Genomic DNA, 7,551 nt, shown 5'->3' with positions numbered 1-7,551 from the left:
ACAACTGTTCAGGTATATGATTTACTGTATACTTGACACCCTTTTGGTGATGAGGGTTCGACTATGGTGAATAACTAAACCAATAATGCCTGTATCAGTGATACGTTTTTTTGTTTTTTATCCTTAGAGATAGCAACTGGTGTATGAATATGAAGATTCTACCTTAAGCACAGGACTACTTCTGCCCCTGATGAATGTCCGGTTACTTTGAACACAGAGGACTGAAACTTATATAAGTTGGGCTTATTCACACAATGGGAAATAAGATTTATTGAGTTGCCGTTAGTGTGGTGTGCTGATTGAATATTTCAGCATATGTGTTTCGATACTGTGAGGTGGAGTGATTTTAACATGTATATGACTATGTGATGTGTATATGTCTTTTAAACAATGTTTTTGTATTACTTGTGCTGAACAAGAGATTAATATATTAAAAAGGATATTTTGTTAAGAATATGTTTTCTGATGATTACCTAGAACACAGAATGCAGCCTATATTTGTTAAGCGGCTGTTTTTAGAAATTGCTATCTGAGGGTAGGTTGTTTATTGTTCCTTCCTTTTGTTGAAAAATATATATCATATATCCTCACTTAGTAGGAGGGAATATCACCAAAGTGTGGGGTTACCCCTGTAGAATAGTACCTCAGAGTCTCACAGGTCCCTGACACCCCTGCCAATCCTCTCGCACTTGCCTCCGGGCCTTGCACTTCGCTTCATCATCACTGCACTTGGTCAATGACCCAAGAGGGCGACATCTCTGTGCACCTACCCCAGTCCCTATTGACTTGTACCCCCTGAACACACACCCTGTTAGGGAGAATTCTCCAGAATGACTCATTTCCCTTACCTACCGAGTCCCTCAGCAGCTTTGCTGGATTTCTAGGATTTATTTGTTCACCTGGTAAGAGTGTGAGCCTTTTTTCCCACTCTACATGTGTGTGCTGTGTGTTTTACATGTTTGTGTTCATAGACTGTGGAGCCTCACCTACTCCATAGGCATCATCTTTTACTGTGTGTCACACAGCACCTTTAGTGCAGTGACACAGGGTTGTCTTTTTCAGATTTCCCAGTTTAAACTCCATTTTCTGGGACTGACTACTGTTTCCCAGAACATGTAAAGTTTCCATTTACTTTATTAGTTTTTTTTAATTCACAGACCCAGTACAAACTATCTTACATAGAGTACTGGAAAGGGTTGATAGTTATCCCTTTTTGTATGTCTCTCATGGAACATTATTTCGTTCCCCTCTCTTTAAGATTTGGCTGGTGGCAGTGGTATCTACCATATTTTACATACCGCGGTCTATGAAAATAGCCTTGGTACTGTTTTAGGCTATGTTAATAGCCTCAAACTTAAATCCGCTGGACCCCATTAACTTTTATTTGGTTCCAGCTGGGTTTATTCACCATTTCTTTTTGAAAAGGTCTTTCTCATGTTTTACTCTGCGCGCCAAACCAGGTTTGGTTCCTTTGTTCACCGTCCTTTGGCTGGCTTCTGCACAGAAGCCCTCCTTAGGCACCTGAGATTCTAGATAGACAGGATGTGAGGGAGGGGTTTTAGGCCCCCTGCACAGGGTCTCCTTGGAGACCCAAGTCACACTCTTGTTTGATTGGCTAGGTGACTGTCCTGCCCGGACAGCCACCCTGCTGTGTGATTGACAGCCAAGCTGTGTGAATGGAGGAAAACTCCATAAAAAGCAGGTCTCTGGGACTTGTAAGGCAGAGTTGCCACTGGATAGAGAGAACCAAAGACAAGCTGAAGGAAGAGGACTGCTGCAACTACTGAACCTCCCGGTGAAGCCCTGCTGCGGGTCTGAATCTCCTAAACTTCGACGACAGAGAAGATCTGCAAGTAATCTTCTTCCCTTGAGCTGGTGGGACCAACCAGTTCGCCAAACATCAAGCAAGGCCTCCCTCCCCTGGACGAATTTGATGGGCACCGCTGCAGTGAACTGATAGCCACGAGGACCGGACCCCATTTGGGTTTTAAGGAGCGTACCTTTTATTCGTTGCTTTGTACAGCTGCTGGTTTCTTCCCTGGGCAGTGCAGGACCCTCCAGTCTTACTCCTTTGTGTCAGACTGACAGTCGCTTCAGGAACCGTGAGTCTGCAGGATCTGCCCAGAACTTCTGCCTCAGAAACAGCATTCTTCTTGTTCTAAGGTACTGTTCAAACCTGGTTGTTGGTTTCGTCCGGCCGCGGTGAAAGTGTTTTAAATCTTTCACCAATCTGAGGGCTTGTCCTTCTCTACTCTTTTAAATAACTTTTCCTTCGACCAACTTCATTTCAAACTCTTGGCAAAGACTTAACCGCAAACTACTCTGAACTGTGTGATCCTCTGCAAAGACCCTGAACCATTAACATTGGCCCAGGCCTATTGATTTACATCCTAGTTGTCGTAAATCTTTTCTAGATTGCCCTGCCTACTTACTTGTTGGTGCTGTTTGATTTTGTATAACCTTGTCCGTCCCTCCCTTTTTAAATTGCTGGAGTGTTATTTTGCTCACACTTCATTTTGAGCTTAACTTGTCCAGAATTGATTTGGGGTTGTGTAGTATATTAACAGTGTGATTTCCTGCTACTTTATATTAGTGAACTGTTTTACAACCGATGGTGCAAATAAATGTATATTCTTTTACTCAGAAACCTTGAGTCAGTGTTTGTTTGAACCATAGCAATTGCTGTCCTTTGTGTAACTTATGATACTGCTCACTTTACTCTTGAAATAAGTCTGGCTGCTCAGCCATCGCTACCACTTTACTGTGTAGTACAGGCTTCTTTTCTACCAAAGGTTAATTTGTACTTGCACTTGCAGTCTTAATTGTGTGTGGTGTTCCCAAAGGGTACTGCATATGATTCTGAATCATATGCAGTACTTTTTGGGAACACCACACACAATTAAGACTACAAGCTGTACAAAACTGGGCCACCCCTACTACTCAAACCCATGTGAGACCCTTCCTAGGTCTCACTGGGTAGTACAGGAATGTCATAGAGAACTATTGGTCCATAGCCTCTCCCTTGAATGTAGTCTCCTCTCCAAAATTCCCTAAAAAGGTTAAATGGAATGAGGAGTGCACTCAAGCCTTTGACAACCTGAAGAAAGCCCTTTGTCAAGCTCCAGTCCGAAGAGCTCCTGATTATCACCAACCCTTCATTGTGCAGACAGATGCATCCAATACAGGCATAGGTGCAGTCCTTAGTCAACTGGATGAGAAAGGTAGGGAGCACCCCATTTGCTTGATCAGTAGGAAACTGAAGGAACCAGAAAAAAGGTGGGCAACCATAGAACGTGAGTGTGTTGCCATTGTGTGGTCTCTGAAGATGTTTAGACCATACTTTTATGGATCTACTTTTGTGATTCAGACAGACCACCAAACCTTTAGATGGTTAATGCAAATGAAAGGGGAGAACCCAAAACTACTAAAATGGTCAATCTGCCTGGAAGGGTTTGATTTCACCATTGAGCACAGGTCAGGATGTCACCACCAAAATGCTGATGGTCTCTCTAGGATGTTTATAACTGACTAGAGTGAAGAGATTCATCCAGGAGTGAATTAAATCTACCTGTCCCTTAGTCTGGGGGCGGGGGGCGAGTGTTAAGGAGAATTCTCCAGAATGGCTAATCCCCATACCTACTGAGTCCCTCAGCAGCTTTGCTGGATTTCTAGGATTGATTTTTTTACCTGGTAAGAGTGTGAGCCTTTTATTCCAACTCTTACATGTGTTTTGCTGTGTCTTTTACATTTTCGTGTTCATAGACTGTGGAGCCTCACCTACTCCATAGGCATCATCTTTTTACTGTGTGTCACACAGCACCTTTAGTGCAGTGACACAGGGTTGTCTTTTTCAGACTTCCCACTTTAAACTCCATTTTCTTGGACTGACTACTGTCTCCCAGAACATGTAAAGTTGCCATTGACTTTATTAGTCTTTTTAAATTCACAGACCCATACAACCTATCTTACATAGAGTACTGGAAAGGCCCTTTTTGTCTGTCTCTCATGAAACATTATTTTGTTCCCCTTTCTTTAAGATTTGGCTAGTGGCAGTGGTATCTATCATATTTTTCATACCATGGTCTATGAAAATAGCCTTGGTATTGTTTTAGGCTATGTTAGTAGCCTCAAACTTAAATCTGCTGGACCCCATTTACTTTATTTGGTTCCGGCTGGGTTTATTCACCATTTCTTTTTGTAAAGGTCTTTCTCATGTTTTACTCTGCACGCCAAACCAGGTTCGGTTCCTTTGTTCGCCGTCCTTTGCCGGGCTTCTGCACAGAAGCCCTCCTTAGGCACCTGAGAATCTAGGTAGACAGGATGTGAGGGAGGGGTTTTAGGCCCATTCACAGGGTTGCCTTGGAGACCCAAGTCACACTCTTGTTTGATTGGCTAGTTGACTCTCCTGCCAGGACAGCCACCCTGCTGTGTGATTGACAACCAGGCTGTGTAAATGGGGGAAAACTGCATAAAAAGCAGGTCTCTGGGACTTGGAAGGCAGAGTTGCCACTGGATCAAGAGAACCAAAGACACGCTGAAGGAAGAGGACTGCTGCAACTACTGAACCCCCGGTGAAGCCCTTCTGCGGGTCTGAATCTCCTAAACTTCGACGACAGAGACAAGGAATCTTCTTCCCTTGAGCTTGTGGGACCAACCAGTTCGCCAAACACCAAGCAAGGCCTCCCTCCCCTGGGCGAATTTGATGGGCACCGCTGCAGTGAACTGATAGCTAGGAGGACCAGACCCCATTTGTGTTTTAAGGAGCGCACCTTTTATTCGTCGCTGCTGGTTTCTTCCCTGGGCAGTGCAGGACCCTCCAGTCTTACTCCTTTGTGTCAGACCGACAGTCGCTTCAGGAACCGTGAGTCTGCAGGATCTGCCCAGAACTTCTGCCTCAGCAACAGCATTCTTCTTCTTCTAAGGTACTGTTCAAACCTGGTTGTTGGTTTCGTCCGACCACGGTGAAAGTGTTTTAAATCTTTCACCAATCTGAGGGCTTGTCCTTCTCTACTCTTTTAAATAACGTTTCCTTCGACCAACTTCATTTCAAACTCTTGGCAAAGACTTAACCGCAAACTACTCTGAACTGTGTGATCCTCTGCAAAGACTCTGAACCATTAACATTGGCCTAGGCCTATTGATTTGAATCCTAGTTGTAGTAAATCTTTTCTAGATTGCCCTGCCTACTTACTTGTTGGTGCTGTTTGATTTTGTAAAACCTTGTCCTTCCCTCCCTTTTTAAGTTGCTGGAGTGCCATTTTGCTCACACTTCATTTTGAGATTAACTTGTCCAGAATTGTTTGGGAGTTATGTAGTATATTAAGAGTGTGATTTCCTGCTACTTTATATTAGTGAACTGTTTTACAACTGATGGTGTAAATAAATGTAATGAAATACATCAGGCTTGTGGGTACAGCTGGTCTGTTTGGCGACTCAATGGTAAGAATAAAGTTATTCTTCCACGTTAATGTAATAAGTTCGAACAATGAGTGGTGGGTAGTGAACACCTATGCCCCCTGGTTGGTAAATTTGTGTGGTCGCAGTTCACTGGATTGACGGTAAGCCCATACAAACCCGTCAACAACAATGAGAAATTGAAAAAGAAAAATCCAGGACTCTGCGACGGATTTTATGAATACAAATTTTAATGAGTTGCCCTTGGGTTGATGACACTTGTTTCGGCCTTCCTCTGCCTTTCTCAAATCAGGGTTGTTATATGTCACAAAGTAATACAAGAAAATTGTACGAGAAAGGGCCCTCTATATAGATCAAGTTGTGAATCATGTATAAATTATGCCAACACACAAACCCAAACCAAAATGAAAACATTAATTAATTGAAAATAGTAGAGAAGAAATTAGTAACAGTGGCGTTACCACACACCCACATCACAAAGGACATCATAAAAAGCAGTAAATCATTGTATAATCCAAGACAGAGAAATAAGGGTTGGTGTTGGGGGTGGATGCATAGGTTTTAAAAAGAAACAACAGAAAATAATGTTATAATACATTGAGCACAGCATAGAAAACCATAAGTGGGCTAATGGGAAGGAGAAAGGAATGAGAGAGAGGAAACACACAGACAAAAACAAGAAAAGGGAGAGAGAAATAAATTGTCATTAGTGTCAAATATTCACCTTAATGGCTAGTATTGAATCGCTATGTCGCAATGATCCAATGACTTACCCTCATTGGGGGTCACTCAGCATCAACTTTTTTGATTTTTATTCCTTCTCTCGTGTACTTCAGTTATTGGTAAGGTACCTTGGTCAGAAATCTGCTGGAATATTAGTGGTTAAAGTGCCATTAGGCCCTATTCTCATTATGCTGAAATTTTGACTAAAAACAACTCATCCTTTGAGTTAAATCCCAATTTACGGATCGCAATATGAGTCTATGAATATTCAAGGAAGTGAAGCAATTATTCCGTAACTATCCCCAACATCATGGATTTCCCATATTAGCGCTGCATCTCTTCCCAATATAAATGTAACAGTCTCATTACATAAAGCATACCGTGTTATATATGGAGTGTGTAAACTTACTTCATGCTACTTCGGTCATCCGCTTTGGCTTGCTTCCGGTATATAACAATGGCCGCCGCCATTTTGTAACTATTTAACAATTGCCATGGCGACGCGTCATCACGTCCGCCATTACGCAAAAGCATACGTGTATAAGGGCGTACAAAAACGATTCATTATCCATTACATCTAGGGAATCAAGCTTCACAAATAATATGAACGAAAAAGTGCCCAATGCAAAGGTAATAAATCTTCAACCTATTTGAGGAGACCAACGTTAAATGTAATATGAAGGCTTCGTTGTCCACACTCGAATGGTCGTCATGGCGACCATATTGTGATGGCGACGCATTACCACGTCCACCAATAAAACAAGGCATACGAGCATGTGTAACACGTTCACTGCCCCTTCAATCTAACCATTAATGCTTCCCATGCGATGGGTACGGGGTTCTTAGTGGTGTAGAGTGCGTGTGCCTCAATTCTAGGCATAACTGCTGCCTTCCTGGATCCCGATATGCAACTACTTTAATGAGTCTTCGCTACTGATGCTAAAGCTAAATAGTAATCAACAAAAAGGGAGTTCGTCATATTGCCACAGTTTGAGTGTTTAAAATGCGAAAATCGGAAAACGTAGTTTTTGCATTAATAGGTTACATTCATTGGCATATTATAATTATATTCATTTGCAAACTCTGGGGCAATGTACTCCATCTATAAAAATAGAAGACCAATATCAAAGCGACATAGCTGCAAAAGCAATACCTAGAAAACAAACATCTAATATTCATGCATATTATTCAATTTAAACTGTACCATTTTTAATTACACCACTTCAGTTAGTCCGAGACTGAAATGCATATGCTACAATCTAGTATGGCCTCACAGGAACGACGCCATCTCAGTATCAAAATTCAGGCCTAGCACTGTTGTGTTAAACAAGCAAATTAATCTGGCTTCTGCTTGGTGTAAAGCTTTTACTCTATCACCTCCTCTCTTGGTTTCAAGAAAGCAAGTACACTCAA

At 42.2% G+C, this 7,551-nt stretch overlaps 1 long non-coding RNA gene across 1 annotated transcript; it reads right to left on the bottom strand.

Moving 5' to 3' along the window:
• Positions 1-5,660: 5,660 nt before the first annotated feature.
• LOC138473758 (uncharacterized) lies at positions 5,661-6,761 on the bottom strand. The gene is made up of 3 exons (XR_011268895.1): positions 6,548-6,761; positions 6,189-6,282; positions 5,661-6,042 (listed from the first exon to the last, which is right to left on the bottom strand). It is a non-coding gene; the product is annotated as an uncharacterized lncRNA (long non-coding RNA).
• Positions 6,762-7,551: the final 790 nt, after the last annotated feature.

The sequence above is a fragment of the Ambystoma mexicanum genome, chromosome 8 (assembly GCF_040938575.1).
Source record: "Ambystoma mexicanum isolate Mex_15411 chromosome 8, UKY_AmexF1_1, whole genome shotgun sequence".
Lineage (NCBI taxonomy): Eukaryota > Metazoa > Chordata > Amphibia > Caudata > Ambystomatidae > Ambystoma > Ambystoma mexicanum.
The sequence above is the reverse complement of the archived record's forward strand: the minus strand, read 5'-3'. Positions and strand labels throughout refer to the sequence as shown.